The sequence below is a fragment of the Syngnathus typhle genome, linkage group LG4, assembly GCF_033458585.1.
Source record: "Syngnathus typhle isolate RoL2023-S1 ecotype Sweden linkage group LG4, RoL_Styp_1.0, whole genome shotgun sequence".
Classification (NCBI taxonomy): domain Eukaryota; kingdom Metazoa; phylum Chordata; class Actinopteri; order Syngnathiformes; family Syngnathidae; genus Syngnathus; species Syngnathus typhle.
In genome coordinates, this window is record NC_083741.1 from 23,915,513 (window position 1) to 23,929,651 (window position 14,139).

The 14,139-nt window shown below is 49.2% G+C and overlaps 1 protein-coding gene across 2 annotated transcripts in view; it reads left to right on the plus strand.

The window, feature by feature from the left end:
- znf536 (zinc finger protein 536) overlaps positions 1-14,139 on the plus strand; it is a 117,385-nt gene that overhangs the window by 17,231 nt on the left and 86,015 nt on the right. For both annotated transcript variants that reach the window (XM_061276492.1, XM_061276491.1), the window contains exon 3: positions 10,415-10,465. The gene's annotated coding sequence lies outside the window, so the exon portion shown is untranslated. The remainder of the gene's footprint in view (positions 1-10,414; positions 10,466-14,139) is intronic.

A 14,139-nucleotide genomic window follows, 5' to 3' on the forward strand; every position in this document is an offset into this window, starting at 1 on the left:
GGCGGAAGTTAATGATGATAATTATTTGCATTTTTTTTTTTACATGGCAGGATAATTATTTAAGAGCTTTTGTGCATGTGGTCCTAATCAGCACACGCAGATTACGGCAGAACAACGTGGCGACAGATGACACTCAGTTGCTTCCTGCTGTAGCCGCGTAGCATCGCGTCCTCTTTGGTAGCTAACTGTAACACTCTTACCGAGCAAGCAAAGCAGATGTCCAAAAAAATACAACGTGAATTTGAAATGCGATTGGTTAAAGAAACGGTTCTTTTGATAAATATAGCGCTACCTGGATTTAAGAGTTGAAAAAAAGAATATCCACGCATCAGACGCTAGCACAAGGAGTATGTAGCAGCCGCTAACACAAACGACTAATGTAGGCCGCATGCCTTAAAGCAGGGGTCTGGAAGTCCAGTCCTCGGGGGCCGCGTTCCGACATGTTTTCCAACTTTCCCTCGTTAAACACACCTGATTCAATGATCAGGCTCCTGCAGAACGTGAGGATCAACTGATCATTTGAATAAGGTGTGTTGAACCAGGGAAACTTGGAAAACATGTAGGAATGCGGCCCCCCACCCGAGGACTGGACTTTGAGACCCCTGAAGCCTTAAAGGCACACGAGACACTAATGTATCACAGTGTACTTTAGTTAAATTTTATAAATCCAGTTAATCTCTTGACATTTTATTTGATCCCGTTTTGTAAGGTCAATATGTTGTTAGCTCGTTTTATTCATGGGGGACTGCCGGTTCCGAGCATGCTATCAAGTGTGTTTTCTTCCAAGAGCGTATGTACGTAGCTAGCTCAAATGTTTTTCCTTTAAGTTAGCAGGCTAATTGTGCAGCCAGCTTACCGGCCGGGGTGATTAGTAGCTAACGTGCCTGCTCCATACATCCACCATGGCCGAGCACAGGAAATGTCCTAATTACAAAACAATTTCGCCGTCATCGTCAAACAATCCATGCTAGCAAAACAAAGGATGAAGAGACTCGGGGTTACTAATAAGACTTTTGAGCTATGCTGGGAGAGAAGACCCAAGTAACCCGTCACGTCATCTATTAGCGCCGCCGTGTATGTAGCCAGAGGATGAGGCACCCCGGGACGGGTTAGAGGGCGGAGGGGCGGGGCTGTGTGTGCCACTTTTGCTGTAAATGAATTGACTTCCTGTTTAGAGAAGCTAACTAGAAAGCGAGCGAGGGAACTTGTTATCCAGGGTCCGCTGGCCTACATTCTTGACTAATTGTATAATTGCCAAAGCTCTCCAAATGAGCAAATCCCACCCGCCAATCCACGGCCCCCCCAGTCTCCTCGATTCCCCTCGCCCGCCCCCCTTCTTTTTTCTCCAAACCTCCAAAGCCCCCAACGCCAAGCATCCAAAACACTCGCTCGCTTCAAAGCGAAAGCACTAAAGAGCATTTTGGGACCAATAATTATTTCAATAAATGGATATTGTTCACCGACTCTCGCCGGTTAGCAAATCGCCGCTGATTAGCAGGCAGCAGCAAGTGAGTGAAAGGTTAACGGAATCTGCTCAAAGATTAGATGGGAAATGCACCACTGCTAGAATCGTTAGCACTGGACATTAGCTCATCTGGATGGCAAGTCGCAGACGCTTATTTTGATACTGAGCTAACATCAGCGGCGACAGGTCTTAGCAACTGAAAAGACAATATTTCCTCACAAAACACATTTGTTTGTTCAACATCAAACGCTAATCTAGCTAGCTTACATCAATCGCGACACAAGTTGGCACAAACACATCTATACATACTAATTAGAAAGCAGGATTGCTTTCTCGCGTTAGCTGACATCAGTAGCTTGGGTTGCATTGAGTTGAAGTGAAAGAACACGAGCACGCAAATGCTAGAGTGAGCAGATACTGATGAGTGATGAGTAGTTAGCGCGACACGCCAGCTAGCACAAACTAACAGCAGACATTTAGCCAGTTAGCTAGCAAGGGTTAGCGCATATTCTAACTGTGTGACAAGTCAGGTTTATTTATATAGCCCTAAATCACAGGCAAGTCTCAAAGGGGTTCACATGTACAAAAAAAAAAGGACAATTATTCTCCAACATCCCCTGATCTTGTGGAGACGCGTGTACTGTGCGTACATATATATACGTATGTACATCTATATGAAGTATGAATATATAGAAGTATGGATATATCTTTGCAATAAAGCGTGTAGTCATAAATGTAGCGCGTGGGGGACGTTTGCCGCTGATCTTTAACTGCTGTCTGGCTCAGGGTCAAATTGAATTCTAGGAATTTACGTTCGTGCTCGGCGCCATGGCGACGCGCATCATCTGTGAGGTTAGCGGCGGCTAACGGGATAGCGGATGCAGGGGGGGGGGGGGGGGGGGTTTTTAAAATGAGGCCGTTAATGAACGCCATCGATCGGCAAAAAATGTGATTTGCATACAGGCCCGGTGATCAATGCATTAACCGATTTCTTCGAGCCCCCCCACGGCCCTCCGGACCCTCGCTTCCCCCTCTTGAAATGTGATTTCCTGAGTTTCAAAGTGAGTGAGAGAGTTGAAGCTAATGCCCATCGATCGGCTGCCTTCACACACGAATACAAAGCGTTTGATTAGCTGATGATGGCGGCGTGCGCGCACACGCACACACGCTAAATGCATACACAGCCTCAAATCTTTTACGCTTGTATGACAGTAGAATTGAAAAGAAAATACAATATAGAACGGGAAATATACACGCATTTCCGTGGGGAAAGTTTAAGTGATGATGAATGTGACCATGTGACTAACATGTAATGTAAGGTATTGTAGTTAATGTTTTAAATAGAAAAATATTTGTTTCTTGCATTTATTTATGAGTCCAAAACATTTAATGAATTCTTATTGGCCCATCATACAGTCATTCCTTATTACGATTGTCTTTATTATTATAATTGTTGATGTTCTTTCACCCATTGTTTTAAATTGAAAGAAAAATCCAATAATATTGTTGATATGCTTTTTTTCTTCATATGAGCTGTATTGCTCTTTCAATCAATATCGTTATTTCTACTGTTAATATTATCGGTAGTAGTCGGATTAGATTATTGTTGCCTTCCAATTCTTTTAAAAGAATCCTGAACATTGAAGTGGCTATTTTTCTCCTCAGTCTGTCGGTGTGCGTTAGCGCGTTAAGTGTTAGCACACACGGTAAGCAAGGTGACATCTCCGCGGGGGGGGCCTCGCTCCAATGGTTGGTTGAAAAAAACTCAAGACAGGGGGGGAAAAAAACGCCCAGCGAGATAAAAAAAACAACGTGAGGTGTTAAAAAGAGCAATATGTTGTTTTGTTTGCTGCTTCTGTGCTTCTTATTTGAGCGTATTGATTCATCGCCATCACAGTGTCCATCCAAGTCGAGGGCAGGATCATTTCGGGCTTTGATCTGACCACCGTGGCAGGCGCTCATGTTCTTTCAAGCACTTTTCATTTCTTCCCAACAATATGGTATCTTTGATTTGCATGCCGCTTTTGCACCTTCATACTGAATTCACATTTATCATCAGAAGCAACGGGAGCTTCGCTGTATTGCTAAGGGACACTTGGGCGGCCGGGGATCCAACCTACGACTTCCGGCTTGGGAGACGACCACTCGCCCGCTGAGGAACGACAAGCCCCCCCAACCCTCGATTATGTCATGGTTTTTGCTTTCCCCAATCGGTTGCCGAGCAAATCTGGACGCATTGGATAGCCAGCAAATGTGGTCAAATGACATTTTTTTCCATAAATATTCTTTGTTCAGCGCTGATGACATCATTTTGACACGGAAGGTCCAGGTTTGCGGCGCGGAGACGAGTGCAAAGCGGGGACGGGAGGCGGCGTGCGCCACAAAAGGCTAATTGTTTTAGCCCAGATGTTGCGGCGGTAGCTGCGGCACAACAAGCAGGATACAATGTTCCTACTGAGCTGATGAGCCCAATCAGTGAAATGATTAAAAATTGATTTTGTCCCTGTAATTACAGTATGTAAACTACTTAGCCGCCATTGCAAAGGAAGTGATTTTCTAATTACGTATATACTCTGGTGTCTAATGATTGCTTTTTTCAAGTAATGAAGAGAGGGTCCTAACGACTCCGCTGTGTTGTCTTGTGTTGTGTTGTGCTGTGCTGTGTTGTGTTGTTCAACGGAGAAGGGAGGAGGCAGGGAAGAAGGAAGGGAGGAAGGAAGGGCAAGGGGCGAAACGGAGGTGGGGATGTCATTAGGGCGAGAAGACGGCAGCGGGCTCAAAAGACTCGGCTGGGAATGGAAGGCTTGCCGCATCGGTGTCAGTAGCTCGGCTTCGAATCAACCCACCAAAAAAAACACCGCCCTTGTTCATTTTCTTAAATTACTTTCTTTTTTTCTTTTATAAAAACTTCGGTTCTAATCCAGTCCGTAACTCTAACCAACTTGGAGCCAGTACCATCTCGTTCGCTCACGTGAGTCACAACGGTTAAGCCCCTCACAGTACTCAAAACTCTACCCGAAGCCAAAACGCCCTCTGAAGCCTTACCAACCGTGACCCGAACCAAACGTTACACCCTGACATGGAACGACACCAAACACTGAGCCCTTTGGATCTCGCCAAAACAGAAGTACAGGGGCACGTAAACGGAGAATGAAAGTCAATTTTGTGGAGTACATGCAAGTCATTCTTAAAGCCGGCCCTAACCCGCACGAGGGAATCAAAGACAATGCTCCACTTTGTTGCTAACCAAAACAGCAGCGGCTAAGCGAGGCAGATCAATAGTCTCTCACGTGGGTCGACGGGAGGGAGGGAGGGAGGGAGGGAGGGAGGGAGGGAGGGAGGGAGGGAGGGAGGGAGGGAGGGAGGGTCGTTAGGGGAGCAGCCGGCGGGAATATAAAAGACACGGATGGAAATTGAACCTTTGCCAGACGCAGCTAACACGAGAGGATGGGGGGGGGGGGGGCGCTCGTTTGCACGGGATCAGGAAGCTAAATGGAGGCTGTGACTCCTCATGGGGGCTCGAACGGTTGTGACAGGCCCTGACCGGCCCCCGCAATCTGGTCCGTGCCAGGGAAGAGCCTCGCTTGGGATGTTACACATGTCGGATACAAGCACGGGCACACGCGGCCGGGGCCGCTCTCCGGGATTAAGACTTGTTTTGGGACATCTTGTGTGTTTTTAACCCTTCCACCGCTCTGGAATATTAAGATAATCCTTTTTACACAACATCTTGAGGTCAGAGTACTATCAAGAAAAAAATGAACATCCAAAAACGGCTTCCCGGACAAATTGTAATTTGACCATCTTGCAAAAAGATCATTAAAATTCCATCAAACCGACTTGAAATGCTAAATTAAAAATGAACTTGATCTTTAATTTCCATCATTTCACATCCGTCAATCACGCTTCGATAACACTCCACCTTTGACCTGCTGTAATAATTCTCCCTGTGCAGCAGGTGTGGGCTGGGCTGTGGGGGGGGGGGGGGGGGGTACCATCGCTATCATCGTTGGCCGATAACGCGTGGAGGTCAGAGTGCGCGTGGAGAGCACATGAATCACTCGTCCTCACAAAAGCCTCAGTGCTCCTTATCTCCCGCTTAATATTCCCGCTTTGAATCTTCCACTCGCTCACTCCTTGTGTGTGTGTTTTTTTTTGGTGGGGGGGGGGGCCATTCCCCCAGCACCACCACACTCACATTTCCCGGGGAACACGAGTAACTGACAGGCCGCCAGATTAGGAACGCCGGCACGCAGCTGCGGAGGCTTTGAAAGCCCCGCCAGCCAGCCAGCCAGCCAGCCAGCCAGCCAGCCAGCCAGGCAGCCCATCGCAGGAGACGTCCTTTAAGGATTCATCCCGCTCGGCTGTGATCTTCTCGTTTTGTACCTTTTGACACGGAACGCCGCCTCTCTGATACGTGTCTTTAAAAAGCGACACGCCGACGAGAGGGAGCGGCGGGCGGGGAAACGACGCGCTCGGAATCCCGCCGGCGGTGGTGGACGGGAACCCCGGCGTACAGCTGCTCGGGAGTAGATTAGACACGGCGGAGGAGATCCCGGCGAGGTCGGAGAAGGCCGGCTCCTCCGTGTCGTTATTCACCAGCTTGAGTGCTCTTTAAATATGCAAATAAGGAGCTCATTATATATGCACATATTTATACGCACGGGCCAGCGCATTTTAGACATTCGACTGTTTGTTGTTCTCGCTCCAATGTTAAGATTTGATCCAATTGTTGTGTTTGCAGTCAAAAATGTCTGACACACACAGAGTCCGTCCGTCTTTGCCACATGGTGTTCCACAGGGTTCAGTTTTAGGGCCCCTCCTGTTTTCATTGAGTTTTTTTCAACCCATGGTATTTGCGTTCTTGTTTTGAGGTGGAGCAGAATTTGATGGAAAAAAAGTGGACGGAAGCAAAAGATGGAACAACATTTTGTTCAATAAAAGAAGAAGAAGAAAAAAGCTGTCAAGCCCCACCGTGGTGGTCGGCGCTCTGTTACTCCAAGTGTGTTCAACAAGTGAGGCGCACGAGTTTTAGGGAGTAGATTAAATGCGTTTCCCCACCAGGCGGAAGAGGGCAAAGACATTTGCTGCTTTGACTGCATCGCCTGCCGTCATGCCTTACAATTAGCGCTAAACTAGCGAGGGCAAATATACGTATCACGTATATGTACGTACGCATATTTGCGTGCGCGCATAGGCCATCTTGTCTGAAAGGCCAATGGAGTATTTGAAGGGGCCAATGAATTTGACTGCGGCGAATAGGATGTTGCCACATGTTTTACTAAAGGAAATATAATGGCGCACTATTATTAGATCACATTAATCACGCGCGTGCCAAAGGCAGTGACAGGCGCGCTGAAAAGGATTGAAAATGCGGGTAATGGATATAAATTACCCATTGTGTGATAAAAGGATTCCCCCCTACGCACACACACACACACACACACACACACACTCTCCACGCTAAGAAGGTAAAGAGGAATAAAACACTAAACGTGAGCCAGACATGTTTGTGTGTGTGTAATAAAAGAGGGTTATCAGCGCAAGATTACATTTTTAAAGAAATCAGATAGTGACAGCGCGTAGAAGAGGAAAGGATTAAAAACAGATTAAATTGGTTTGTAGTGATGGAGATGAAAGGAAGCTGAGGGAGGGGCTGTGTATTTTGGTCGATTGACGGAGCCGTGTCTGTCGTTTCCCTCTCAAATCCAATCAAGCGCACCTCAAGACTTCCAGCCCGTCACTATTAATATTATCCATATTTGGATCGCCCACATATCGTGTCCATTTCTGCTTAATTTGGAGTCAGACAAAGTATCGATGTGCTGCCTGTTACCATCCATCCATCCATCCATCCATCCATCCATCCATCGAGAGATTGACGTGATTCCTTGCTCAATTTGGGTGATATAATATAATGCCAGTTTCACGGATCCCGGCTTCAACACGGCGTTTAACTACCTTAAGCAGCAACCTAAGCAGAAAGCAAGCAAGAAGGCTTTGTCTCCCCGTTCCGCTTGTATCGACCAATATCATCGACATCATTGATATTGGGACTGTCTACATTGCACATTTGCGCTGTCTGTCTGGTGCGCGTTCAATTGGTTTGTAGCGATGACGGGAAGCGAGGCGGAGGTGCGTGGAGAAACCTGGGGGGGGGGGGGGGTTGACGGATGTCTGTCGGGCTTTTGGCACGGCGATAATGAGTCACATCTCCCGCGCGGCCGTTATTTATGGCCGACTTGGCTGGCAAACAAAAGATCAATAATTTTGAGCAAATCTAATGTTGTCCCCGCCGCTAATGCGCTCGTCCATCACGTCTGTCTGCCGCGCCAGGAGATGGACTCATTCCCTGTTTATTTGCACATCAAATGCAATTAGATCACATGGCTCTAATAACGGCGCCCACGTCAGCCACCGCCGCCGCACGTGCAAGCGTACGGAAGCCCAAACGATAATATATGGACGGGACGGGCGCGGGCTTTTGCGCATCAATCTTCATTTCTCGCTCAGACCTCCCCTTTGAAATATGACGAGTGTCGCCGGTGCGCCGGCCCCCCCGCCGCCCCGTGCGGGAGACACTCGAGCATCCGTCACAATGGCGGCGGCGGCGGCGATGCGTTGGCCTACAGCGCGACAAGACGGAAGATCCTTGGCTGACAACTAGCCCCGGGTGAGAGAGACGCTTCCCTTCCTGCCACCTCGACTCAATCAGGTGCACCCCCTTTTCAGGTGCGCTTGATTGATCTGAGCTGGTTTGCGGGGCCTTTTTAGCCGCTTCCAGCTCTTGTCGAGATCTCACGTCGGTATCGATCGCTGTCACGTTTAACAGGGTGGACTTGATTGAGCTGACCTCGTTGATATTGCCATACATCTTACACGATACCCTATCAATGCATTGTACCAGCTACTGATACTCTTGGATTTTCACCAACTAGTGGAACCGTATCAATATTTGAACTTGCTTGTGTCCAAATTTCATCCTGCGTCTGGTCAAGGCCAACGTTGAAATTGCGATACGGGATGCGGATGCCGTCACCGTCAGATTCCGCACTCGATTTATCGAGTCAAATTTCTTTGGATAGGCCTAAATCACAGACGAGTCTCAAAGGGCTTCACGTGTACAAAAATGGACAATTCTTATCAAACATCACCTGATCTTAAAGTGGAAACCTTGAGAAGAGACCACAGATGGGAGGTTCCCCCTTCCAGGATGACCAGGCTGCAATGGATGCAGAGAGGGTACATCATATCCAAAGAAAATAAGCCATGTGGACATCCCAAAGTCTGCCTTCCGCCTTGGCACCGCCCTCAAATCCAATCCAGCTCCCCGCCCGGTGGCAGGTGTAAGGCGCTAAGCTCCTTCCCGCTCGCCCCGGGCGAGGTGTGAGGCGGCACAATGACACACAAAGGTCACCTGGCTGGCCCACGACGCTCCACCCGCCGGGCCGGGCAGGACCGGGCCCCGCCCGAGTAGCCCCCCTCAGGCTCCAGATTAGGAAGTTAGCATGAAGTATGTGGACGCCATCCAAGCAGATAAGAGACTGCCGGCGTGCGAGCGCTTTGCTTCGACCAACTCACTTTGGAAACAAAAGACCGCACCGCCTTCCCATGTCCACCAAATGTAATGGGACAACACTTTTGGTGGACATTTGTCACTGTGTCAAGATTGTCAATAATATTTTTGTTGTCGGTCTGAGTTCTTGGTCCACACAATCAAAATGAACAACTTCCCCTTATCCAAATACTTTTGGCCTTCAAAGAGACCTAAAGTAATGGCAGAGTGTGCAAACAAAAGAAGAAGAATTTGTTGACATACTCGCTTTAGGTTTGGTCATCGATTTCTGTCCTAATCGTGAACTATTTTGATGCCACAAGATTTGTGTCATGTGCTGACGTGCGATCTGAGGATATGAAATGAATGCGGTAAGACAGATAAGTGCATGGAATTGGGGAGGGAGGGAGGGAGAGGGGGGGGGGGGGGGCGGTCAAGCAGCAGGTTGTGCCCCGCCAGCCACCCAAACCTTTCAGCCTGTGCCAGTCTGCCACTCCCGGGGCACGCTTCAGACGAGAGCACGTACACACACGCACACACACACACAATTCTGGCTTCCTCCCACAAAGTGTGTTAACCCTTAGTGGGCTGCCAGTCTTGTATCCAGGATGAACAGGTGGTCCGACAAAACATGGGCATCAATTTCCTTTTGACTTCTCCCAGCGAGTGTGCGTGTGGCGGAGGAAAATGAGGCATAAAGAAGGCAGGGGCTAATGAGAGCACCGTTGAAGAAATCGGCGAGCTATGCTCAACTCGCCATTGGTGATGTCACCGCCGGCCGGCATAGCTCACGCAACCTCCTTCCATCCAGTCAGAGACTTTGTGAACAAAGGACTGCCCGCTTCTTAAGCAAATCAAAGATGGGAACCATGCTGTCCAAGTTCGCCAAAAGGAAGTCGGTCTGCACTTTGTGAACCGGAAATGGCGCTGCCAGTCAAGTGCTATTTTCCCATGGAAATGAGATTTGCAGAGAAAAGATGGCGGCGGCAGCGTCCACCAAAGAGTCAAGACTGCCTGCCACATTAGCTTCTTGCTAGCTCCTAGCTTTTGGTTAGCTGTGTGCATGTGTGCATGTGCGCAGTCGCTCTGTCAGCAGCTTCCAAAAGATTCGTACGCGAATCAGGTGCATGTTTTTTCGAACTATTTTTACCTGAGTCAGCGGCCTGACGAGCAAATTCTAATTAAACGAGGCTGCAAGTTGTCGAAAAAGAAGGGGTGGGGGTGTCGAAATGTTGTTTAATGGCCGTGAGACGCACGGTGTAAAACATCCATCCGCCTTGGGTCATGTGACCAGAATGGTGGCGGCGGCGGCAATAAAAAAACCCCCGCTGCTGCTGCTGCTGCCTGTTTTTTTTGTTTCTCATCATCTCTCGTTGTTTGTCTGTCCGTCGTAGGATTCGGCGGCGAGTGTGAGAGGAGCTGACGTCGACCCCATCTTAATCAGGGTAAGTCGGGTCATGTGACCGGGACGTTCCCTCCTTTTATCCCCGTCGCCCTCCCTGTGACCCCCGGCCGCCTTCTTTCCAAGAGGTGACTCAAGGCTTTCTACGAGGTGGGCTCAGGAGAAGAAGACAAAGTAGCGAGTGTAGTAGCCCTACAAAAGCAAAGTAACACAGTACAACTCGAGTAAATCAATCAAAGTGAAGCTACCGCGAAAACGAAGCAAGCCGATTCCCATCAATAAAGCAAAACGAATACGGTTGCCGCGTAGCTTCGAGCTATTGCAAAAGAAATATTCAGTGCATACGCATATATGTTCTTCGTGATCATACGAGCAAATTCTTTTGTTCAGACAATAGAGAAAAAAATGGTCTGTGTGTAAGCAGATAACCCCTTCAAAAGAAGGTTCTATTGTCTTGACAAAAGAATTTGCTCGTATGCGCTGTTGTCATGAAGTACGGAGGCGTTCGCCGTCGCAGGTTCAAACCTAGCGCCGGCTAATTCCCGCCTAATCTCGTTAGCTGGCGCCGCTGCTGCAAGAGTACCGTCCGTCCATTTGCACGTCTGTCTGACTGTGTGCTCGCCTCAAAGCTGGTCCAGACACTTATGTAACACAGGTGTGTGTGGGTGTGTGAGTGTGACATTTTGGAAAATTCTCACCGAGTTGTAGATGAGCAAGTCGCATTCATGTGCAGAGCGCCGCCACCTCGCACCAGCAAATAGGCCGCGTGCTTGCCTGTGCGCGCTTGGAACCGAAAAATGCAACGCTGCCCGTTGTTTGCTTCGAATTTGTCTTTACGGAGGGAGCCTGCCCTGAGCACGCTTTGAACGCTCATTTCAAAGACTTGACAAAAGCCAAGCCTGGTTCGGAAGTCGTTTGACGACACCCACAAACGTTTGTTTGCCATGAGTCGTCGAGTGCAGCAGTATAGCGCCAAGGTCTGCCCAGATCTTGGACTTACTCAATCTCAGATGATTCGTTTTGGTGCTTAAAGTCCATCCCTGACTTTGAAACCCTACTCCATGGCTCAAGACCAGATCTGCCATTCAAATCCCAAGCCTGACGAGCCAGCGTTGAACCAGTGTCCAGCCAGCGGCCAGCCAGCGGCCAGCCAGCGGCCAGCCAGCGGCCAGCCAGCGGCCAGCCATCGTCTGGGCGTGTTGGTGCGAGCTCGCCGCCGAGGATGTGAATCACAAAGTCTTCATATTTTATTGACGTGTGAGAAGCGCGGCGGAGGCGGGGGGCTTGACTTGGGGAGGCGCGGGCGTGTGTGTCACCTGATCCCGGATGATGATGATGTCACTCCTTCGGGGGACTTTGGCGTGGCGACAGCAAAATCCAAAAGCTGTTAAGGACGAGCGGGAGACGCAAGAAGAGGCTGGGGGCGGCCGAGCGAGCGAGTGAGCGGGCCGGCCGGCGGGCGGGCGGGAAAGTGAGCAGTCGACCCATCGATCGAGAGCCTCGCGACAAAATGGCAGCTGTAAATCAATTTGATCTGCTGTGTTTTGTAATGAGGTTAATGTCACGTAATGGCCGAATGCCTTAACGCTTAAACGTGCCCTCCAGGAGGAGCGCAAGAGAGGGGGGGCGTCTTGTCTTTCGTCTTCGTTTGCCCCCCTTTCATTCATGGGCGCCCGGGTGCCCCATTGAGCTTTACTCAACTGGAGTGTCGGCTCGTCGCCGCGAGGACACCGTTTGCTTCGCCCTCTGTCAGTTTTCCAAGGCGTTCTTAAAAACCCAATTCAAATCATACGATGGGACCAATTTGTGTGTTTACGCCTGCGTGCGTATTTTAGGGCTGACTTCACTCACGTACTGCGATCAGGTCATACTGGCGGTTTTAACAAATATGACAAAAAGTGATTTTGTAGAAAACAGCAAGCGAGTGCGTGTGTGTATTTACTGTTTAGTCAATCAATGGCGGCTGTTGGCAGTCAGATGACGACGACGACGATGATGATGATGATGGTGACAAAGGTATGGTTTTTGCGTGCCTCACTTGTTCGGCACAAAGAGGCGTGTGCGCGTGTGTGCACGCGTGTGCATGCGTGTTTCTCAAGCAGGGATGTCAACACTTGAAAAATCAATCACCATCTGGGCTCATTTGCTACTCGGGGGTGAGGGTTGGGCGCGCGCACGCACGCACGCACGCACGCACGCACGCACGCACGGGGGCGGGCGGGGCTGTGCTAACGCTTCAATACGTACGCGCACGTGCATCTCTCCCCCCCCCCCTCTCTTTTTTCCTATTTTTAAGCTGGCGGCTCTTGGCCACCCTCGCCATGCAAGCAGGTGCGCCCTCCTGGCACGCTTGGCGAGGCCTAGCGGGGGGTACACTGAGGGAGGGGGGGGCTTTATTGGCTGATGCGAAGGAGGATTTTGCCGCGTTGGGCGTGCTTTTGCGCAGCGACGCGGCCATGCAGGCCGGTGTGACTCGCGGTTCTTTCGGCAAAAAAAATTCAAACGGTGTGATAAGCATAAAGGTTAGAAATCTTGCCTTATCCGGGATTCAGATTTCAGCCCTAAAATGTATTTGGGGTCGATAAAAACAGCCCTTTTCTCCCATTAATCAATTTTATGTCGAATATTTGCTACTTGGAAAAACAGGTGGCACGTTAAGTTCCAATAGATAAATGATGACAAAAGTCCTCCATGTAAGTCACTTTATGTCTCTTTGGTCTGACCTTACCCCGTTTCCATCCGTCCATCCACTCATGGGGCGTGGTGGCAAATGTCAAGTTGTACTTTGTCATCACGTTCAGCGGGATGCGAGCGGGACTTTTTAACACGGCGCCACACCGTAGAAGCAGCCACCGGCAGTGTTCAGCCCCTTTCGCAATCTCGGCGAAAGGGGCTGAAGACTCCCGAGGCCATAGCAGCAGCAGCAGCAGCAGCAGGTCAGGGAGTTCACGTCCGGATCGCGGCAGGCGTCGCTATCCAGGAAACGTGGACGTTTATGCAAACAGGTTGACATACAGAGACGTGTGAAATGGTCTGTGAGTGTTTTCTCTATGTGTGTGTGTGTGTGTGTGTATGTGTGTGTGTGTGTGTGTGTGTGTGTGTGTGTGTGTGAGAGAGGTGATATTCCGCCCCCCCTACTCCTTTCAGTGGCACAGCTGTGTGAAAAAAGGAGCGCTGAGTCGGCACAATGGCTTAATAGTCGACAAACAGCAAGCTAAGCCCACGTCCAATAGTCGCACCGCGCTGCCATGTGACCTACATACTCGTTCGTATGCGTGAGGGCAAGCCTCACTTTTAATAACACACGGAAAAAGTCTTTCATAGCGGCAGATAAAAACATGGTTTTTTTTTCATGAAAGCAGCAAAAATCTGGATTTAAGTAAGCTGTATTTCACACGCTATAATTAGGTGTCACATCAATGCAGCTAACAAATAAAAAGCTCCAAATGCTCGGCTAACGAGAAACAAGTCGCCTTAATTAAAATCTACACAGCGGACATTTCGTTCGGTACACCGAGTCGGCCTTTACAGTAGTGACCCTTTTTTTATTATTTTTTTATTTAACGGGAAAAAGACAAACCCATTTCATGAGAAAGTGTACGCTTTTAAAATAGTGGTTGTGCGTGCGTGCGTTTAACTAAGGTTGATGCGCAAAGAAAAGATGCGGGGCATTGATCACTGGGGTCCTAAAGCTATTATCATGATCTAATTAGCTTT